The sequence below is a fragment of the Castor canadensis genome, chromosome 13 (assembly GCF_047511655.1).
Source record: "Castor canadensis chromosome 13, mCasCan1.hap1v2, whole genome shotgun sequence".
Taxonomy (NCBI): Eukaryota; Metazoa; Chordata; class Mammalia; order Rodentia; family Castoridae; genus Castor; species Castor canadensis.
This window is the reverse complement of record NC_133398.1, coordinates 61,756,321-61,780,693: the sequence shown is the minus strand read 5'-3', so window position 1 is coordinate 61,780,693 and position 24,373 is coordinate 61,756,321.

The following is a 24,373-nucleotide window of genomic DNA, read 5'->3' as shown; positions in this document are numbered from 1 at the left end:
AACATGAGGGATATAAAAATTACGTTTATTTAATTATACACTTGCAGAGGTATTATACAAATATATTAAGCATAGCATACACAAACATAAGCATTCATAACACCACCATAACACTGGAAATCATTTATCTGTTATAAACACTACAAAAGCACAAAAATAAACAAAGATAGCAACTGAGCATTACACAAAAATTTGGCAAAACCCTTTCAATAAATTTACTGAATGTTACTCACAAGAAAGCACTCTATCCATAAGTTTGGTTAACAAATTTTTACTCCTCAGTAGGTTAAAATAATTTGGTTAGGAAGCTGTCAAGATGCAAGTACAATGTCAAAAGTAAAGACTGTTAGTTGGGGTCTGCATGTGCAGCGATTCACAGCATACACATGAACACATTAGTCTTGTTCACTAAAAGCATAATAGATGTGTTTCTCTAACAGATACATAAGGCATCCCTACATTAAAGCCTCAGCTAACAATTGTCAATAGCAATGATTATAAAAATATCCACAAATGATTTTTATGGTTAGCTTTAAATAAAGCATATACTGTACTTAACAACGACAATTTTATTCAAATAGTTAACTTTTTAAACTGAAGCCTGTATATAATTCTAGTTATCTAAAAAGATTGCTTAGGCTTCTCTTGAGTTAGGAAGTATATTTATTCTTAAACCCTCTGTCTCATTTTGTATATATTTTAATGGTGATCATAACACCTACTTTATAATATTATTATAAATAGCAAATAGCATGAAATTAAAAGAATGACAAGCAATAGATTGAAGGGAATATTTGCAAAAGACATGTCTAATAAAAGACTATTATTCAAAATATACAAAAAGATGTTAAAAATCACAGTAATATAACAAGTCAGTTTTAAAACATAGACATTAGACCTGAACTCATTTCTTACAAAAAAATATATAAGTGGTAAATAATGCATATGAAAAGATGCTGAACATCATATGCCATTAAGGAATTGGAAACTAAGACAATATTTGGCACAAGTAAAAAGCTGTTAGAATGGTAATAATCCAAGCAATGACAATTCCAAATGCTGGCCAGAATATAATATAACAATTCTTCCCAATCATTGTTGATTGGAATGTGAAATGGTACAGACACTTTGGAAAGGTTTCTTTAAAGATAAACACACACACACATACACACACCACACACCACAGAGTATTACTTAGCAATAAAGAAGAAATTATGTCATTATGTAATTCACAGGACATGATTGGAACTAGAGATATTAATTTTAAGCAAAATAAACCAGATTCAGAAGAACAAAAATCTCATGTTTTCTTTCAAATGTGAGTCTAGATACATGAATACAAACAAATTAAAAGACATGAACCTAAATGGAGGACTATTTATGAGAGAGAGATGGGAGGAAATGGAGGGTGATTGGGATGAATAGAACCACCATACAGTGTGTGTGTGTGTTTGTGTATGTGTGTGTGTGTGTGTAAATGTCATAATGAAACCATAATTTTATACAATAAAAAGCATATAACTATATCAAACTAAAGATGTTATGTATTCTGAGTAGTCTTGTAATTGAGACAGGAATTTTGGATGCTTAAATTAAATGTTAATTGAAATTGAATGAAGTGACTAGATGCTCTCAGAATTAAAAAAAAAAAAAAACCCTAAACATACAATTACGATATAATACTCCTTGGCATTTATGCAAATAAATTGAATAGTTATATCTACATAAAAACTCACATGCCGATGTTTATCAGAGCCTTAGCTGAATGTGGAAGAAACCAAGATGATCTTCAGTTAGACCTTGATATACCCAGATACTGTCAGTATCACTCAGTCCTGAATGGAAATGAACTGTCAAGCCATGAAAGATAAGAAGGAACCTAAATGAATATTAGTAAGTAAAGAAGCCAACCTGAAAAGGTTATATACTATAGGATTCCAATAATATGACAGTCTGGAAAAGGCAAAACTATGGAGATAGTAAAAAGATCAGTGGTTGCCAGGGGCTATGGGAAAGTGATGGAATAGGTCATAAATTTAAAGGCAATTAAAGTACTATGCATTATATTATAAAGGTGGATACATGTCATCAAAATTGATGCAAATGCATGTGATGTACAACAAGAATGAGCCCTGATGTCTACTATGGATTCTGAGTGACAATGATGTATCCATGTAGATGTACCAATTTTATCACTTTAATGAGGGATACTGGTGAGGGGAAGGTCATGAGTATGTATAGACAGACAGCACACTAGAACTCTCTGTACTTTTTTCTAGATTGTGTGTGAACCCCAAAATTGCTCTATTAAAATTGCTCTATTAAAAATAAAAGTCTAACATAAATGTCTCTCTCTATATTATATATATATATAAAACATCACATATAATATATATAATATAATATAATATATTATATAATGTTGAATTCCAAGTACCTAAAAAGAGCCAGAAATACAAGAGGTCAATAGAAATTATTTTTTCTAAATGAGAGAATGAAATATCTAACATATAGGTGCATCATGTCAAAAGAACACAATAATGAAATTAAATAAAATTTGGTGCTTTTGCAGGAAAATTGAGACAAACTATGGTATCAAATTTTCTACTAGAAAATAACCAAAGTTACATGTTATTAATGCATTAATCCTCATTTTTATTGACATATTTTTCTTCTAAGAATACCAGATGGAAGAACTCTAGCACATACACTGACCTAGGATTACAAGGCTTGTGATACTGGAACAAATCAGTGGGCCATGATGTTCCTATTGTGAGTAGTTTATGCAGCATGCTCTATAGTTAGGTAAATCCACAAACACTTCATAAAGCACTTAACTGGGCAATGCAATATGATATGGGGGGACATTTCTTTCTGACCTAAACAGAGGATGAGACCTGAATGTTCTTTCATATTTTATCCAGGCAAGTGGACCCATTTGACTTTTCTACTTAATTTCTTTTTGAACTTTGGCAAAGTATTTGCTTCCTAATCTTTCAGTGATACTTTTTTTTGCAACATCACAATGATTCTGTTATGCATTAAAGGTACTGCTACCTTTTCATTTAATAAAAGTAACCTCAAGATTCTTTAAAAGGAGAAGTGGATATGAAGGTTTGCATCACTGACATGATCAAAATCAGAGGTTATTTCACCCAGCTTATCAGGAGATGAAAATTCCACTTTTAAAATCATTCACCATGCAATTGTTCTATAAGGACAAAAAGACCATCCTTGGTTGCTTGCAGTAAAGACTTACATGTCATCATCTCTTCTCTTAGATACTATCAATCCACCTACCCAAATAGATTGGTGTCTCTTTAACCTTAAAGTAACTTTGGATTTGTTATCTATAATGTGTTCAAATTAATGATGCACTTTCTTTCTCTAGGACTTGACTAGATATTACCTAAAGGCAAAGATTTTCTGTTTATTACTTTCACCTACATGTAGTAAACTAACAGATACATAATTGCAATTTGAAAATTGTTACTCAAAGTAGTTTGCATGCTGAGAAACAGTCTCAATATCCTCAAGACTCTCTCACATGGAGTTTCCTTGTTCTTCACACTGAACCAATCCTTCTATTGGAAGAAATGCACACATACAAAGAGTGTAAATATTCTGGTCACTTCTCTTTTATAACCCCAAATGCTACAATTCAATAGTCCTTCTTTCAGTTTAAGAGATTTTTATCCCCCAACATTACCCGCAACTTTAATGATGCCACCACTTTTTGCAGATCTTTATTGATAATGAGCTTATTCTGTGTTAAGTACTATAATTTGTAACCACTATTTCATTTAATACTTGGTGCTTATAAGTATATTATAAATGAGACTATTGGAATCTATGGTTACCTTGGCAATAAGAATTAGAGCCTGAATTTGAGGCAGCCTTATTAGAGTATTAAAAAACAACCATATTTGAGAGAGCTAAAAACTATCAAAACTTCCAGCTTTGTGCATGTGTTCATCATTGCTTTTTCTCAGAATCATATCTGATTAGGATAAATGCTATCTGAAAGGAAACACCTGAATATAGAATAGCAAGATACTTAAAAATATATTTGCTTTTGTGCTAAATTGATCACCAAACTATGAGGCAATTGATACTAAAATTGCAAATCATTAGTGACAAGTATATTTGAATATCACTCCATACTTCATGTTTTTAACTCATTAGTTTAGAAATTTCTATTGAGGCTTTACCTATGCATGGTAAAAAGAGTTAAATCATTCCAAAAGTTTTCCAGAAATATGTCCTATACTCTTTCTAATTCTCTATCTGAACATAGAAATATAATTCTACAATGATAAAAATTTCAATATTTTCCATATAATAATATTTCTTAAGATGAAGTATAAAGTAATTATTCCTAACCTTTTCTGCATATCAAACTGGGGACTTAAATCAGAATCTGTAGGCATGGGAACTGGATATTAGTATTTTCTAAAGATCCTCTGGTAACCCAAGGTAGAGAACAACTGTTATAGAATCATTTTGAATAGTTCATGATGTATAAAACTCCCTATTTTTCCCCCAAAAATAATAGTGATTATGTCAACAGTCAATGAAAAATACAAACAATATAATGTCACTGCATGGACAAATCATCACTACTGATAGCTGCAACTTGCATCTTAAAAGATGACTTGGTCTTACCACAAGAAAATAAATATTTTTCAGATATAACTAGAACCATAGAAATTGGAACCTATTCCATAAATTAAAAGCAGAATAAAAAAGAAAAGATATAGCCAATTTAGTTTTTGAGGGGAGTGAGGATATGTGAAAATGTTTTTAACTTGAGGCAGTAATTTTATAATCCCTTTTATACAGTCAAGGATGCCTAATTATCGATATGACTCTTCTAAATTTTGAATGAATTCTCCTTGGATGAGACATAATCAAATATGTTACTTAACACATTAAAGTAGAAAAAAATGCTAAATTGACCATAGGTAGGTCTATGAATTTTTTATCCTTTGAACCTCACTATTCAGCTAACTTGTAATATACAAGGCAATGAAAAAATGTGGCACCAAATGTTTACTTTTGAACATATTTCACTACAATTCCTTAGATTGGTATTTGCCTTTCATCTCTTTGTGGTATTTGTGGCTTAATAGTTACACCTTAGCAACAATATTTTTGCACTTTGAAAAATGTCATGAAATTAATACTAAATCAAAGAGAAAATAATAGCAGGTTTGGAAATATGTGGCATAAAATCATATGAATTTCAGTTTTTAAGTGACAGAGGAAAATATTGGAGGTTTTAGAATGGAGGAGTAATATGGCTTGATTTACATCTTAACAAGATTGCCATGTCTCTGTGAGAAATAAAGTGTAAAGAGCCAAGGGTGCAAGCAGGAGGACTTGTCAGAGAGTGCATGGTGTCAATGAGTGATGGAGATGGTGCCAATGGTGAGATCTTGAATAAAGTTTAATAGCCAGTGTTTATCAAGAAATAGATGCTGATGCCAGGTGTGGTGGCTTTTCAAGCCTACAATCTTAGTACTCAGAAGGCTAAGGCAAGCGGATCAAAAGTTTGCAGCCAAGCTAGACTACACAGCAAGACTCTGTCTGATATAAATGAATAAATGAATAGATATAGTTAGATAGATAGATAGATAAACACTAAGGCTGTAGTTCATGATAGAGTGTTTGCGGGAAGCTAGGGGTTCAAGCCCCACACCACAACAAACCATAAATATATGAATACATACATATTTACATATGTTTATATATATATACTTATACATATGTACACACACACACACACACACACACACACACACACCATAGATGAGAACTGTGTGTTTGGCTTGTGGAAAACAGAACAGCCAAAATGAATATGTAACACTATCATGAATTATGTTTTCAGAAACTGATATTGCCTTAACACGGCCAATTATGGGAGATCCAAAATGGCAGCAAGTTTAGGGAATCAGAAATCCTAAGCTCTATGACACCAGAAACTGCCTTGAGATGTTGGAACTACACTTGGTTAATTCTGATTGCTCCTAGTCAAAATAATAGCCACCATCATTTTAGGTGCAGATAAAATTCAAAGACTGATCCTTAAGTCAGACTTTAATTGCATCAAACAGCCATGAAAATCCCATACAGCACATGCCAGCAAGGCATGTCCAGCACTGGGGAAGAAAGCACCCTGGCCATTTCTCTCTCTCTTGCCCTTTGTTTTTTCTCCAAACAAGCAGAAGACAGAGCACCAATCAGAATCAACCTGGACCCCTTGTCCATGGACAGTCTCTCTACTACATGCCATACTGAAAAAAAGTGGGGCAATTTCTCCCTGCCAGCCACCTCTAAAGCTGCTTGTGTGAAACTACAGAATGAACAGGTGAATAACACTTACTACACATGACTCCCCTATGCACCCCCTGGGAAAATAATCCAGTGCAGCCACTGGGCAGACTGAACCCCTCCCCCAAGAAAAATTGAAAAAGATAAGCATAGAACTGTAATCTAACACTGACAGAGGAGGTGGGCATAGAATGCTGAACCTGCCCTGAGGAAAGGGATGGGTCAAGGAGCCAAATTCTCAGCGCTGAACTCTCAGTGAACTGATGTGTGTAAGCAGCAATGGCTGAGACTGGGGGTGGGGCAACACATCAACCTCCCAAAGGAGCTGCCAGCATCCAGCAAAGATCAGGAGAGGCATAAAGGCTGAGAGAGAAAGTGAAGCAACAAGCCAACCTCCCAGAGGAGACACTAACACCCAGCAGAGGTCAGGAAAACCACAAAGGCTGAGAATGGGGGTAGAGTGACAGGCCAACCTCTTAAAGCAGGGCAGGTGGTGTATCCTGGAGCTGATCTCTGGGACAGAGGGCAGCATTCAAAACTGAATTGCCCCACTTTGCTGGTGGAGGAGCCGACCAAACAGAGCTGCAACTAAAGGGCAATGCAGCTGCTGTCTGATGAAAACAACAGCTCTGACCACCCTGCAGAGCTAGCAGTCTAACCTTACCTTACAATTCCAACTAATCTTGTTGACAGAAGGACCAAATACTATTCACAAGCCAGTCACTTGGTGAGACCACATCAGAGCTTCCACTTTTGCACCAGTATCAAAATTGGACACATAAGGAATAACTTCAAAACTTTTACCAAAAGACTGAACTTTTTGTGGTTCCTGAACCTGGTATTTTTAATTTTATTTTACCTTTTTATTCCTGTGTTATTAACTTGACCATCACTATTCTCTTATCCCTATTCTTTCCCTCTTCATTTTCCCTCCTCCTGTACTACAATCCATTGTTCTCCCTCCCAACTACTCTTTCTGCCCCTTCTCATCCACTCTTTCCCCCTTCTTCACCTTCTCCTCCAATCCTTTCCCAACCTGTCATCAAACTACCTCTCCCTCCTACACATTCACCACCCACTGAATACTCTACTGTACCAACTGTGCTCAACCCCAGCCTCCTGTAATCCCTGAAAAAACCACCCTCCACTACAATAAGAGAAGCACCCAAACACACACAAGGGCCACAAAACCCAGCAGTCCCCATACCTCTTCCCCCACCAACCCACCTTTTTTCCAGCCCCCCTTTTTTAGTGCCACCTTAACCAATTCCCCCAAATCTATAACTAGCTTAATAACCATTATCCCTTCAATTCCCACTGTTTATAGATATTATCATCAAGGGGTTTTCTATATAATATGTAAGCAACTGGTCTGGCATTGAACCTGTGATAAATTTGTTATTGCTAAATTACACCTCCAGTCCAGGGACAGAAATAACACATCAACCTAGCTAACAACCATGTCAGTCACAACACAAAAATTAAATTAGGGAAAGAAGTCAGGCAATCAAAACCACCAACTAGCCCATCAAAAACATAGTTGCACAGCACCAAATGGAATGATGGAGGAGTTGTACAGCACTCTTCTCAAAAAAAAAAAAATCAATACAGGGTTCATTGGGAAATGAAGAAAATGGACACTCAGGGCCTGACCTCAATAAAATAATAACTGTAACTAAATAGCCCAGTGACACCCACATAAAAACCCTCAAAGAAGAAATTTTGGAAAATATCACTGAGAAATTCATGGAGAAGATACTAACATAGTCAACCGGAATGTACAAGATGCACTCAAGAAATTTCAAGACACCAAAAATAAAGAACACGAAAAGACACTGAAACAAATTAAGGAACTCAGAGAGGACTTCCCAAGAAACACAAAAGGGAAACAAAGGACACTATAAAAAGATTGATATATGAATTAAAGAGGACACTGCAAAGTATAAAAGAGAAGTTTAACAAAGATATGGAAAACCTCAGAAAAAAAATAATTGAACAGAAATCCAGGAAATAAAATTCCCTTCAGTCAAACAAAAAACACAGTAGAATGCTACTCCAGCAGACTAGAGCAAGTGGAAGACAGAATTTCAGAGCTTGATGATAAAATAGATGTTAAAGAAAAAGAAGAAGAGATTTTAGTCAAATAACTCAATAGCTGTGAAAGAAATATGCAAGAACTCAGTAACTCCATCAGAAAACCAAACCTGAGAATCATGGGCATTGAAGAAGGAGAAGAGGTACAAGAAAAATGAATATGTAATATATTCAATAAAATAATAACAGAAAAATTTCCAAAATCTAAGGAAAATTTTACCCATTCAGGTACAGGAAGCATCCAGGATACCAAACAGATTTGACCAAAATAGAACCTCCCCACAGCATATTACCATAAAAACATCATTCTGAGTGAGGTTAGCCTGGCCCAAAAGACCAAAAATCATATGTTCTCCCTCATATGTGGACATTAGATCAAGGGCAAACACAACAAGGGGATTGGACTTTGAGCACATGATAAAAGCAAGAGCACACAAGGGAGGGGTGAGGATAGGTAAGACACCTAAAAAATTAGCTAGCATTTGTTGCCCTTAATGCAGAGAAACTAAAGCAGATACCTTAAAAGCAACTGAGGCCAATAGGAAAAGGGGACCAGGAACTAGAAAAAAGGTGAGATAAAAAAGAATTAACCTAGAAGTTAACACACATACACAGAAAATCAATGCGAGTCAACTCCCTGTATAGCTATCCTTATCTCAACCAGCAAAAACCCTTGTTCCTTCCTATTATTGCTTATACTCTCTCTACAACAAAATTAGAAATAAGGGCAAAATAGTTTCTGCTGGGTATTGAGGGGGTAGGGGGTAGGGAGGGGGCAGAGTGGGTGGTAAGGGAGGGGGTGGGGGCAGGGGGGAGAAATGACCCAAGCCTTGTATGCACATATGAATAATAAAATTAAAAAATTAAAAAAAAAAAACCCAGCAAGCACAGAGAACAGAGAAAGAATATTGAAGTTTTTAAGGGAGAAAAAACAAGTTACGTATAAAGGTAAACCCATCAAAATCACAGCAGATTTCTCAGTGGAAACCTGAGTGGCAAAAAGGGTATGGAATCAGGTAATTCGGGGACTGATTTAAAATAAATTCATCCCTAGGATACTCAACACAGCAAAACTATCAATCAAAATTGATAGAGCAATAAAAATCTTCTAAGACAAACAGAAACTGAACCAATATATGACCACCAAGCCACCACTACAGAATTTTCTACAAGGAATTCTGCACACAGATGAGGAAAGCAAACAAAACTAGGAAAGGATGGGAAGTATCAAACCTCAGGAGAAGAAAAGACAAGTAATTAGAGTAGCATTTATTCAACTAAACACAATCAAATACTTAAACAACAGAAACAACCAAATGGCAGGAATCACCATATACCTATCAGTATAAACATTGAATGTCAATTGACTCAACTCCCCCATCAAAAGACACCATTTGGAAAACTGGATTATAAAGGAAGATCTGACAATCTGTTGTTTACAAGAGACCCATCTTATTGACAGAAAAAACACTGGCTTAGGCTGAAAGACTAGATGAAGATTCACCAAGCCAAAGGCCCCCCAAAACAGATAGGAGTAGCAAGACTTATATCAGACAAAGTATACTTCAAACTTACATTGGTCAAATGACAATTCATACTAATAAAAGGGGCAATACATCAAAAGGAAATAACAGTTATCATCCTATGTGCACCCAATGTCAGTGAACCCAATTTAATCAAACACACAGTAAGGGATTTAAAAGCACACAGTGATAGTGGGAGACTTTAATACCCCTCTATCACCAGCAGAGAGGTCATCCAAACAAAAAATCAACAAAGAAATACTAGAACTAAATGATGTCATAAATCAAATGGACTTTACTGACGTTTACAGAATATTTCATCCAAAAACAGCATCCCATGGAACGTTCTCCAAAATAGATCATATCTTAGGGTACAAAGCAAGCCTTAGAAAAGAGAAAGAGAAATAGCCCCCTGCATTCTATCTGGTCACAATGCATTAAAACCAGAACTCAACAAAAAAAACAACAGCAGAAAATGCACAAATATTTGGAGGCTGAATAACACATTGCTCAATGATCAGTGGGTCATAGAAAAAAGAAGAGAGGAAATCAAAAGTTTCCTGGGAGCTAATAAAAATGAAGACACCACCTACCAAACCTATTTTCCTCTTAGGTAGTCCTGAGAGGAAAGTTTATGAATGCATGTATTAAAAGGACTGAAAGATCTCAAATAAATGACCTAATCCTACATCTCAAACTCCTAGACAAACGAGAACAAGCAAAACCCAAAACAATCAGGAGAGAAATAATGAAAATGAGGGCCGAAGTTAATGAAATAGAGACCAAACAAATCAAAGAATCAATGAAACAAAAAGGTGGTTCTTTGAAAAATTAAAGGAGCTTGACAAGCCCCTTTTGTTGTATATCCAAAGGGATACACAACAAACACCAAGGAAATCCAGGGCATCATCAGAAACTAGTTTGAGAATCTATATTCCAATAAAATGGAAAATCTGGAAGAAATGGACAAATTCCTAGATACTTAAGGCCATCTAAAACTGAACCAAGAGGATATTAACCACCTAAACAGTTGTATAACATGTAATGAAATTGAAGCAAAAATAAAGGGTCTTCCAAAAAAGAAAAGAACCTGATGGATTCTCAACTGTCCTCTACCAGACCTTCAAAAAAAGAAAAACTAATACCAACACTTCTTAAAATTTTCCATGAGATAGAAAGGGAAAGAATACTGCCTAACATATTCTATGAAGCCAGCATTACACTCATCCCAAAACTGGACAAGAACACATCTAAAAAGGAGAACTGTAATCCAATCTCCTTAATGAACATAGGTGCAAAAATCCTCAATAAAATAATCATAGACTGAATCCAAAAACATATCAGAAAGATCATTCACCATGACCAAGTCAGCTTCATCCCATGGATGCAGGGATGGTTCAACATACACAAATTAATAAATGTAAAACATCACATTAATAGAAGCAAAGGTTAAACCACTTAATCATCTCATTAGATGCAGAAAAAGCCTTTGATAAGATTCAACAGCACTTCATGATAAAAGCTCTAAGAAAGCTAAAAAAAGAAGGAATATACCTCAACTGTATAAATGCTGTGTATGACAAACTTATAGCTAACATTATACTTAATGGGGAAAAACTAAACCATTTCTCCTAAAGTCAGGAATGAGACAAGGGTGCCTACTCCTCCCACTCCTTTTCAACATAGTCCTGAAATTCCTAGCCAGAGCAGTAAGGCAAGAAGAAGAAATAAATGGAATACAAATAGGTAAAGAAATAGTCAAAGTATCTTAGTTTGTAGACAACATGGTCCTATAACTCAAAGACCCAAAAAATGCCACCCAAAAACTCCTAGACACCATAAACAAGCTTTAGCAATGTAGCAGGATACAAAATCAACTTACAAAAATCAGTAGCCTTTCTACAAGAACAAATTGAGAAAGAATATAGGAAAACAATTCCATTTACAAGAGCCTTAAAAAAATCAAATACTTAATAAATAAATTTAACAAAGAATGCAAATGACCTCTATAAGGAGAACTACAAACCACTGAAAAAAAAGATCAAGGAAGACTGCAGAAGATGGAAATATCTCCTGTGCTCATGGACTGACAGAATCAACATAGTAAACATGGCTATACTACCAAAAGCAATCTACATGTTCAACACAATTCCCATGAAAATCCCAATGACTTTCATCACAGAGATTGAAAAATCTACCCTAAAGTTCATTTGGACACACAGAAGACTGCGAATAGCAAAGGCAATACTAAGCAAAAAGAACAATGCTGGAGTTAATGATCCAGTAATACCACTCCTATTGGTATTCCTCAAGGAATGCGACTCAGGTTATTACAAAGGCACCTGCATACCCAAGTTTATCACAGCACTATTCAGAATAGCCAAATGTGGAAAGAGCCAAGAAGCCCCACTACTGATGAATGAATTAAGAAATTGTGGTATTTATACACAATGGAATTTTGTCATTCCCAAGTAAATGGGTGGAACTGGGTAACATCATCTTAAGTAAAGTCAGCCAGACTCAGAAGTCTAAAAATCACATATTCTCCTTCATATGTGGATTATAGACCCAAAATAAATGCAGTAATATAATTAGACATGGGTCACACACTAAGGGAAGAATGCACAGGAAGAATAGGGAAAGGGAAGGAAATGTAAAACTTGAATGTGGTTGATGTGCTCATGTACAGGAGTGAATAATCTTTATCCACTGACAGAGGCCAGTATGGGAAGGGGACCTGGAGTAGTGAAGAGGTCTGGTAGAGATGAACCAATGTGGTTCAATACACAAGTACATGGAAGCAACGCTAGGAATCTCTCTGTAGAGCTATCTTTATCTCATACCAGCAAAAATGCTATGTCTTTCTTATTATTTCCTATGTTTTCTCTTCAACAAAACTGGAGAACAACATGGCAGAACAGGTTCTGCTTGGAGGGAAGGGAGGAGAGGGGGAGGAGAAAGGGGTATGTATTGTTTGGGAGACGGCCCAAACAATATATACAAATGTAAGTAAATGTAAAAATGATCAAATAAAAGAAAGAAAAAAACCAATGAAAACATGTAAGAATTTGTACACATACTTATATGACATAACAATATATATACACTTGCAAAATGATGAATACAATAGCCAGTACCTATTTATACTCATTTATGTTCAGCAACGATGATCATACAAAAAAATTAACAATTATGGAATAATTTTGGAACTATAATTTAATTTTATGGTGTATCTAGAGACAATCATTTTAACAGGATCTTCACAAGATCCTGGGCTTCAGATGTCTAGATATTATCTAAGTGATCTGTAATACTTTCCCTTCCTTTTATTCAAATGTATACACAGATTATGCATAGAAAACTAGCAATCTTGGAACAACTTATATAACCTCATAAATTCTTTACCTCATTTTTATTATAATGAACTCGGAGCTTGACTCACTGGAATGCTGTGCTTTTCCCAATGCCAAGATTCATTACCTTTCATCTTGTCATGTTTAAACAGTGACTTGCAGTAACTATGAAGTGTAAAGACTGCTGAACAGCTTTATGGAGAAATAATATTTTATTCAGGCAATTATCTAAATGTCTGCTTTTGTTACTAATGAATCACCACACAGATTTCCCAAAAGAAACAAGGCATCCAACTTTAGAAAGAACAGGCCAGACATTAATATGTTAAACAATTTTCCTGTATGTGTAACCTAAATTAAATATAAAATACATGCAACACACTTTCCATGGGATGCCATTCCAATGTTTCATAAAGAATCAAGGTAAAACTGTCCCTTCCTCTCTAACCTATTATAATTTTGTAATTAAGGCTCTAGTTTATATAATTAATTATACAAAAACCCTGGACAGTTAAAAAGTATTATTTTAACAACCAGTGCTTTAAACTGGCTGTGTATTTTAAACACTAAACTTCATATCCAGTCTCATGTCACTTTTTTTTTCATTTATCCATATGTGCATACAATGTTTGGGTTATTTTTCCCAAACATTTTCCCTCCTCCCCCACTCCCTCTCTTCCAGGCAGAAACTGTTTTGCCTTTATCTCTAATTTTGTTGAAGAGAGAGTGTAAACAATAATAAGAAGGACAAAGGTTTTTTTCTGGTTGAGATGAGGATAGCTATACAGGGACATTCCTCGCATTGCTTTCATGAATGCATGTGTTACGTTCTAAGTTGATTCTTCTTGAACTGACCTTTTCTTTAGTTCCTGGTCCTCTTCTCCTATTGGCCTCTGTCGCTTTAAAGTTTTTGCATTAGTTCCTTTCAATTGAGGACATCAAATGCTATCATGTTTTTTGGGTTTCTTACCTATCCTCATACCTCCCTTGTGTGCTCTTGCCTTATCATGTGACCAAAGTCCAATCCCCTTGCTGTATTTTTTTTACAAATATTTTTAAAGTCATGCGATACAAATTTATTTTCTGTAAACATATAATTATGACTACCATTTAAAAATGTATGAAACTATGGTATCATTAGATAACCTAGAAAGCTAATAGCTAATTCTAATGGCTAATTTACTTGTTTGTATTTTTCTGTAGCACTGCAAGGTCCACACAAACAAGGTAAACATGTTCACCTGGTTCTGTGAGTATTCATCTAGGTGTTTGCACAGGATTTCGAGTAATAAGAGGGATATAGTATGGCTTACAATTGAATCATCTAAAAACAAAGGAAGAACAGGGAGCAAGGAAAGGAAGATGAGAAGGAAAGAGTGAAAGAAAAAAGGGAGCAAGAAAGGAAGGAAGGAAAGATACAAAAGTAAGAAGAAAGGAAGAAAGGAGGGATATGTGGAAATCAGGGGAACTGAATTCTTGTTTTAGACAAGATATGGAACAGGTAAGTACTTTCAGGCAAGCCCTGCTCTGGTGCAATGGTAAATTTGCTTATCTGAATTCTCCAGTTCTGTACAGATTTTAGAGTTTTTAATCCTAATAATATGTGTGCTTGTACATATATGTTTCTAAACCCAGAACACATATAAGATCTATTGTTTTTAATATAAAGTACAATTGTCCCTCAGTAACTACAGAGTGTTGGTTCCAATACCCCCAGAAGATACTATAATGCATATATGCTGGTTCCTGGTATGAACTGGTGTAGTATTTGTAGAAAATTTGTAAACATACTCCTATATGCTTTAAATTATCTCTAGATTACTTATACTAATCATTTATATATACTTATAAATAATATGCAAAAATAAATGTTACATAAATGATTATTATGCTGTATTATTATGGAATTATGTCAAGAAAAATGTTTACCTGTGTTCGGTACAGATAGAATTTTACTTCCAAATATTTTTGACCTCTTGATGAAACACAGAGATTCACAGGGAAGACTGTATATCAATAATCAATTTAAGAAAAGCAGTCAAATATTTTCACTCTACCCAAGAAATTACAAGATAGCCCTATTCTGTTTGAGAATAAAGAACTGCAGCATTCTTAATACTTCATATAGTTATAAATATCTTGAGATGCTGGGAGGGCAAGTTCTCAGCTCCAGTATTTACATATATCATTACTAAACCTCGTACTGCAGCGGATCAGAATAAACCTACTATCTAATTATTATGAGAGCAGCATTGTACTCCATGAGTGATAGAAAGAGAAAATTGTCCAAATATATAGCTTAGGTAGTTAAATTGGAAAACTGCAGTTGCATTTCCCGAAGGAGTGTAATCATGGTCATTTTATTTGTACCATATAACTGCTTCAACAGCAATAGGCTTCTCCTTAAGGGAAAACATTCTGTGCCATAAATAAGCAATAACATATAGAGAAAATCATCAACAAGGATATGAGAGCTACATTTTGCTATGGTATTCCTTATATGAAACAATAGTGTTTTCTTCCTATCTGAATAAGCTATCTTAACAATAGCAACATGAACGAGCTGGTAAAGCATTTTCAGTCACTACTTCAACAGATTCTTATTTTTTATTTTAATTTTGGTACTGGGATATGAACTCGGGGACTCACACTTGCTAGGCTGGCATTCTACCACTTGAACTATGCCCCGTTTTGCTTCAATTATTTTTCCAATACTGTCTATTACATTTTTGCCTGGAGCTGGCCTCAGACTATGACCTTCCTAACCTATGCCTCTCACACAGGTGCGATCACAGGCATATGCCACCACTTCCTGCCTATTTATTGAGATGGGAGTCTCAATAATTTTTTTCACAGGGCAGACTTCATAACACAAGTATATTCTTTATGTGTAGAAAATATGCTCAGTACAAAGTAAAATTCTGAAAAAAGAAAATATCCAAAAATGATTGAATCATACATGGCTCACATGTTTTCTGAAGGCTTGTCCTGTTTCAGAATTGTATAAATTATTTCATGGGTTGGATTGATCAAACCTTTAAAATCACTTAGATCTTAGTGTCTTTTGCATGATGTCAATCTTATTCTATTTATTTCATAGTCTTCTGTGTACCATTTTTGCTTTTTTGTGGGGGAAGAGGGTGGAACTAGGGATTGAACTCAGGGCTTTGTACTTGCTAGGCCTGTTGAGTTCTACCAGTTGAGCCAAGAGCCAGTGGCTCACTCCTATCAATTCAGGAGAGAGAGATAAGGAGTATCTCGGTTTGAAGCCAGCCCAGACAAATAGTTTGTGAGACCCTATCTCAAAAAAACCCATCACAAAAAAGGGCTGGCGGGGTGGTTCAAGATGTAGGTTCTGAATTCAATTCCCAGTACCACAAAAGAAAAAAAGAGTTCTATTGGTGGAGTCATGCCCCTGTCCTTTTTATCCCTTGAGAGGCTATAGAATGTTTAAGAGCAAGGACTTCCAAGTTGTGATTGTTTCACTGCAGTTCTGATCACAAAAATCAATACATCTCATCCAGTTTAATGTAGGAATCAATTATACTTCTTTTTTCTTTTTAATGAGTTTATTCAATTATTATTTTGTATATAAATACACATATTATGATTGCTGTCTTAATTGTGTATACATAAATAGAAATTTTAGTTTGTTATTATAAAAACCACAAGTTTGTATGCATATTTTTACATGTGTAGAAATTTCAATTCACAATTTTGTGATGATCAAAAGTTCAAAATTGAAATTAAATGTTGAATTGTGTTGATACCATTAATCTACTTCGCTTTTCCTATCTCTTCAGTACTCAGCATTGTCATACATATTTTAAATCAGGTTTGTATAATCATGTTGAATAATATATAGAAATAACACATAACTGTTACCATATCTATATTAACATGAAATTATTAGGCATATCAATTACCTTCATTTCATATAAGTACTTACCAGAAAAATATGTAATTCAATGTACTTAAAAATAAATGACTGCAAAATAAGACAGAAATTCAACTCAGACTGGTAGAAATAACTACCCACTCAAACATAAGCCAAGCAGAATTAACTTTCCAACACTAAGAAACTCCTTCTCCAATCTCTCCCACACTAGTAAATAAGGTCACCATCTAACCTAGTCACTTGAGTTAAAAAGCATAGGAATCATAATTGTCATTTTTCCTTTTTCTCCTTTCATATTTAAATATCTCTAATACCTGAATTTGTCTTTATTCACTGGCAAAGTCACATAAGTGTTTCACATATTTGTATTAAATGAGAAATATGTATGTGTTCATTTAAGCATTTTCTTCTAATGGTTTTGAGTAACAGTTATAACACATTAGTAAATTTATACTTTGAATATCAAAAGCAAAGTGAAAATTAATTGCCTTTATTACTTGTGTGTTAGTTATATTTAGGTCATTTTTAAGAGTTAAAATTTCAGAAACTCACACCAGAATTTATCCTTCACAGTTACTACATCATATTTTTCAATGAAAGAAGCACTTATTTAATCCAGTTCAGGTTACGTTACCTAATACAAAAGTTACATTTTAAATAAACTGTAACTTTATATAATACAAACATTTATACACTCATGTGTAACAAAGAATGCTTTGCATCTAAGGAAGAAGAAAAGCTGTGAGTTATTTGTCTGTGTTTAAAATTAGTATTAAAGATAGGATTCAGCCATGAAAATACTCAATAATTTTTATTAGTACTGATAATATCTATGTGCTTAATAATTCCTACTATAGCATGACTTTTATTTATGCAGTACTGGGGATTGAGCCCAGTGCTTATTCATGCCCCAGCCCATAGCATAACCCTTGTGACTAAAATCGAGCAATGTAAACATGTATTTCCAAAGGACAGAGTGAGAAAGAGCTACTTCTAATACTACTTCAGCCTTTGATAATTGTCACTCCTCTTCTCTTACATTAACTACATTCATGAACTATTCTAGAATTCAATACTCATAAGAAACCAGATTTGACATATCATGGACATGCAATTAGATCAGCTCTTTTTCCATTTTAATCCTAATACAAGGGTTTCTAATTTAAGCATTCAAACTAAACCGAACCCTGTAAGGTCTGTCAATTTCATCCACAAAGCTCTTTTGTTACACAGTTCCATCAAAAGTTAGACAATTCATTTTACTAGGAAAAGAACTGATCAGTAGAAGAATAAATTGTATCCTTAATGCATGGACAGATCACTAGATTACGGCTAATGTATTATTAGTCAAGCAGAATCTCCTTTTGAAGGAGTCTTGCAGTCCATGTCATAAACTGATTAAAAATCAGTGAACAAGTACTTTCTACCTTTGTTGTATAATAATGAGAAATCTATTCCAAAAAGCTTTTCTCAACTAGTGACTTTTACCTTCCTGAAACTAGAACATATTATAGCTATGTAGGCACAAAAATGTTTGCCCCCTTAGTCTTTAGTACAAGAACTGCATTTTTAAATTTGAATATTCAATTAATCTGCAGTTAATTAAAATTTTATATTTGATTATCAGCCTTCATACTCATATTCTGACACATGAGAAAATAATGAAACAATGTTACTCTTCTTTTAGTTTGTAGGTATTAATTTATGTTAAGCAGAATGATACACATGAAAAAGCATGTGTGTGAGAGGAAAAGGAAAAAGAAGTGAAGAGAGAGAGAGAGTAAACTTACTTAGTATCAGCTGTAGAACAGTGTTCTATTCAAAAAGTTAAAAGAAAATTTTGAATAGTCAACTTTCCAGTAATGGATAAAAACCTTAGAATGGGTTATTTAAAGAACATGCATAGTTGATAGACTGAAAAGAGAGACATAAGAATACAGCATTTATTAATATTTCTACTTGTTCTGTTCTTAGAACTGTATAAACTTAAAAACTGTTGCTAAAAAAGACTGCATGAGAATACATTTTTAGGGAAGAAAAATATTTTTTTCATTTCATAATAAAATAAATGTAAAATGCTTACTGTGACAGAACATGGAAGGACAAAAACAAATATTTGTCAGATTCTTACTGTGTTCTAGTTTTCTGATCTTCTCATGCATTTTTAGACCCTAATTATTTAGCTAAGAAAACTGATGTTCTATGAAATAAAATATACTCAGAGAATTTCAGATAATGATGGGACAAGGACTTAGAGGTAGGTCTGTGGAACATCAATGCCCATTCTTTTTCAGCTATATTTGCTGCCTCCCACCTGGAAAATACACAGAGTACTTCCATTTGAAATTACTTCTATTCTTTTCCAAGATCATGCCAATAAGGTTAATGTAAAATGGAAATTTTCAAAAGAAGATTGATGATTTAACAAAACAATTCTCTCAGACTACTCAGTAAAATAAGAATATTAGCAAAATTCCAGGGAACATATTACCAAGAAATTGATGGGTAATTTGTTTGAAATGACCTATTATATTTCTAATGTTTATTATTTTACTTATTTGAATAAGCGAAGAATGGATCTGGCGTCTAGAAAGAGAAAAGGGATGAATTATGAAGGGACCAAAGTTCTTTATATTCTCAAGTTGGGAAAAGCAGGTTCTATGCATACAAAAGCTACAATGTTTTTACCAATAAGTTACTATAAGTTCTGGAGTGGAGTTCTTTGATAGTTATACACATGTCAAATGTGTATGCCCTTGGGCCCCACAACTTCTATCTAGGCATTTATAACAAAGAAAAAATGCATATGAGAATAATTGAACCTTTATTTATGACACTTAAAAAAGCAGGAAGCAATCAAATATTCATTTGCAAGAGACTGGTTGATTATTAAAGCACTACATAGTTATGAAGTGGTATATTGTGCCATCATTCTGACAGATAATACAGATCCATATTTATCAACATGTGAAGATACCTATCACATTATTGAGTGAAGAGTAACAAATAGCAAGTGAATTATGATTTCATTTGTGAAGCTGTATATTTTTACTAATTTAGATGGGAATGTTCAACCTCCTCAGATTGTGCTCTCTAGTGAGAGTTCTTTGGGATTTTAGTTTCTCCTTTACATTTAAAAAGTACACATGGCCCAATTTAACAAAAATAATGCCAAAAGAGAACATCAGAGTTATGGTCTTTGTATTTCCAGTCATTGACCTTGTATTTAACTAGCATAAAAATAGTATTGATTCAATCTCTTTACCCCTGTTCTTCTGTTCTAGCTAAGGCCTTTGTTTTTAAACTACACAATTGGAGAAGTTCCTTAGTCCACATATTTATTACTCTGAGACTAACAATCTAATTAATGTCATAATATTTTATTGAAATAATATAAACCAAATTTTAGGACCACTATCAGAGCCTCCCCTCACCCTTCTTTTCTCTTTAATACTTGGCCTTCCTTTCTATGGATACATTTTTACATATGGATCACAAGCAAAAGATCAGGATAGGAGTCATTTGAGCTACTGATAAATGTTTTCTTAAGATTCTTGAAAGAAATGATGGGTTTTGTCAAGAAATATGTTCTCCTAAAAGTGCAAAAAATAAGTCACAATTCCTTAGCCTGGTTTTTAAGGTTACTTTACTCTGTAATGCCTTTAGAGATTTATTTCTTCTTCATTACAGTCCTCCACATGTTTTGTAGGCAACTGATTACTCTTGGTGCTGAACCACAACTGAGTTCCTCCAACTCCCATGCTGTTTTCTTACACTCATTTTTCTTCATCCACTAGGGTCCCCTTCAACCATTTCCTGCTCTATCAAAATCCCAAATATTTCTTTGCCTACTCAAATTCTATTCATTTCCCTAAGCCTTCTAAGATCCTCACTTTAATAATCAGTCCTTGCTTTCAGATTAAATATTTCACTTTTTGTAAAGCACTCAGCAGTGTTTTAAGAAGTGCTCCATGGGTGTATGGTTATCATGACTACAGTCAGCAAATGGTTTCCCAGAATGTCATGATTAAGTGTATGTCCATGCATTTTATAGATTACACAGTGATAAAGTTGTACAGAATTATTACTCTAGTTATATACTCTGGTATTATTCTCTGTCCTTAGGAACTTGCTCTATCCTTAGAAGTGAGTTCAATGAATAGCCAAAGAATTTTGAGAGAGGATCCAAATGCTGATAGCTAAGGCCAAATTACCTAGAAACTGGACAATCAGCCAGTTTGGAGTAGCTGGCAATGCTTAGAGAACTGATCTTCAAAGCATTAGCGTGATTCTGAATCATCTGTACTACTGATCATAATGCAGATGTCCTGTTTGATGGCCAGAAATACTTATTTAGAGATTCAGGGGTGGAACAAGAACAATAATTTGCATTTTGTCAAGCATCTGTCCTGGTAACTGTCCTGCAAGTGGTCCCCTTTGTGTGTGTGGGGGGGAGGGGATGTTTGTCACTTTACAAGACAATGTCTTAGCAATGGAACATTTCCACATTATTCTAAATTTCAGGCATGTATAGATTATTGAAACAGTCTTCAACAAAACAAAATTCATATGAAAACTGGCAAAATATTGTGGAATTTCAAGTTCAAAATTAGAGATAGAATCATAGATTTTTCCCAAAATCAAATGGTGGCTGCTTTGTCAAAGATAAAACAAAATGATCTCCATATATTTCCTGAATAATAAACCCTCAGGCCTCACTCCTGAAAAGTGGAAGTACTTATAACAAAAACTGATTATTTTTAATCAACATAAGTGATAAAGGAAGTAAATTCTAATGTCATATTTTTTCCCTGTGCAACACTATTGAATAACCATCTGGACTCAACAATTTATTTCCTGACTGATCTTCAGCAAGACTTTACATTTCCTCTCCAGAAATAAAAAAATTCAAAAGATTTTGCTTATTAGTGAAATTTTTTGCTAATTGCAGCATTCAAAGTCTAAATTAGTTCTGATTTGGTTACCCTGAGACATGCAATATTAGAATATATTGTATTAATCCTTAAATGCCTTCTTAATTACTACTGCCTTTTTAGTACATTGTTTATCTCTTTTCTTCTAAATGGATCCAATTAAGTTTTGATTGGTCTTTTTTTCCAGTGAAATTATAAACTAACTCTTATCTTCTTTGCTCATAATAGATTTGGTAATACAGCATAAAGAGAAATTCGGTCGTATCAGTCACTTAAACCAAAACTAGCCTCCAGCTTTTGGTAACACTCTAAAGGTGTTTGTACCTATTTACTTTTATTGTTATGAAGCTCTTAATTAGTTCAGCTAACTGATTTTCGTTTCATCTTGGATTGATAACATTTTTTAAATTCAGGACACTGGTGTTAATTGTAGTATATCTAGATTACTTTAATTTTCTCCTGCATCTTCTACCTCAATATTTTTAAGAAGAATCTCTAATAGAAGGCACTATTCTTTAGGATCAATACTGAACTTGAGAAATGAGTAACATTTTGGCTCTTGTGTTTCTTTTAAATCAACTCTTACTTACCTGCTCTTGTGGAAAATACTACTGAAGCAGTGAATTAAATAGCATGTTTGTTCAATTTCCCTTTTCCTACAAGGCCAGAGCAGCTGAGGGGAGAGAGTCACAGTTGCTCTAAATATTGCTGCATGAGATGTATAGACCAAGGAGATTACCATTAGGAGTTGTTATGAGATTTGATAAGAAGAACAAAAATTGCCACTAGCCAACCATTACCAATTTATATAACTACTGTGAGAAGTGAATCACATTGAACTGATCCCTGTGATGGGGCGATGCTGTGATTAAGGAAATTACAGGATAAAGCAAGAATATTTCACTATGTAAATTAAGAAAATCACATATAATTTTATTTGATTCCATATTACAATATAATTTTCTGAGTAGTTATAAAAATCTAGATGAGTATAATTTTTAGCAAATTTCATCATCCATACACTATTTTTAATAAATTAAAAATATTGATGAATGATTCATAACGAGCAAGAATAAAATTTTAAAAATACCCAGAGACCAATTGTTGAAATGATATTATTGGAATGATATTGTTGGAATGATACTATTATCTACATTTAGATATAGGTTGTTATATGCCTGCTATTGTGTTAAGCACTTTATTAAATGTAAATTGATTTAACACTCAAAAGAACTCTGCTATCATATTATCAGTATGATACTATCATATATACTATATCTGTATATACATATCAGTATATACTATCAGATACTATCAGTATCATTATTTTACATATATGGAACATAAGCAGAGAAGTTTAGTAACTTCAATAATATTACATAGTTCACAGTACAGAGATGAAATTTTGTCCAATTTAGCCCTCAAGCTAAATTCACTTTGTTACCTCACAGAGAGAGTACTACTTGAAGTATACTTTTGAGCTCTGTTGATTTTTTCTATCCATCATCAATATATTCTTTATAGAGGAAGTTATTATTCACTTAATTTTACTGATGAGAAAAGAAAGACTATAAAACTATTGGAAATGTAGTATAGAGATAGTAAATTTAGATAAGATCTACATGAATCTGCATATTTTTGATACCTAAGGATCTAAAAAGATTCTCAGGTGCCAAGGAAGTATAAATAGATAGTAAAATGCCTGCATTTATACAACTTTAAATATGTACTGCCATTGGCTGCATAGTCCTACTTAAACAAGAAATAGTGTCCTTGGTAACCAAGGGGAAGGAAGCATATACACTGATGAGAACAACTTAAACTCTGAAATGATAATATAAAGTTATGGCAAATTCCCAATGCTGAAGAATTTGTTTAGAATACTAATCCAGGCCAGATATGGTGGCTTCCACCCATAATCCCAAATACTCAGGAGGTGGAATTTGGATAATAGTTTGAGGCCAGCCCAGACAAAAGGTTAGCAAGACTCCATCTCAACCAACAAACCAGGCATGGTAGCACACATCTGGCATCCCAACTACACAGGACAAAATTTACATCTAATCTAATGCATGATGAGTGATGCAAAAACCCAAACCAACTATTATCAAAGTAAATTCAATAATGTTTTAAAATGATAAAGTATAATGACCAAATTTATCTATTACCCACTCCAGGGTTCTTCAGCACTAAAAACCTCATATATTATATATATCACATGAACAGATTAAATTGTAA